This window comes from Chlorella variabilis, assembly GCF_000147415.1.
Source record: "Chlorella variabilis unplaced genomic scaffold CHLNCscaffold_3, whole genome shotgun sequence".
NCBI lineage: Eukaryota > Viridiplantae > Chlorophyta > Trebouxiophyceae > Chlorellales > Chlorellaceae > Chlorella > Chlorella variabilis.
In genome coordinates, this window is record NW_005435085.1 from 1,578,837 (window position 1) to 1,579,107 (window position 271).

Genomic DNA, 271 nt, shown 5'->3' on the forward strand with positions numbered 1-271 from the left:
GATCGCGGGCCAGGCCTCGTTTGCCATGAACTTCACCCTCCTCTTCTCCCTCGTCTTCACCGGCTTCCTGGTCAACGTCAACTCCATCCCGGGTGCGCTCCCCACCCCCCGCGCCTCCTTCCTGCCCTGCCCTGCCTTGCCCTGCACCCTCTCCTCGCGCATGCTGTGTGTGTGTCGGCTGCGGGTCCCTCAGCATCAGCATGCCCCGCCCCTGCCGACTTCCCGACCCGCCTCGTCCCTCCTCCTTCCGTGCCTCCCCGTCTCCACCAAC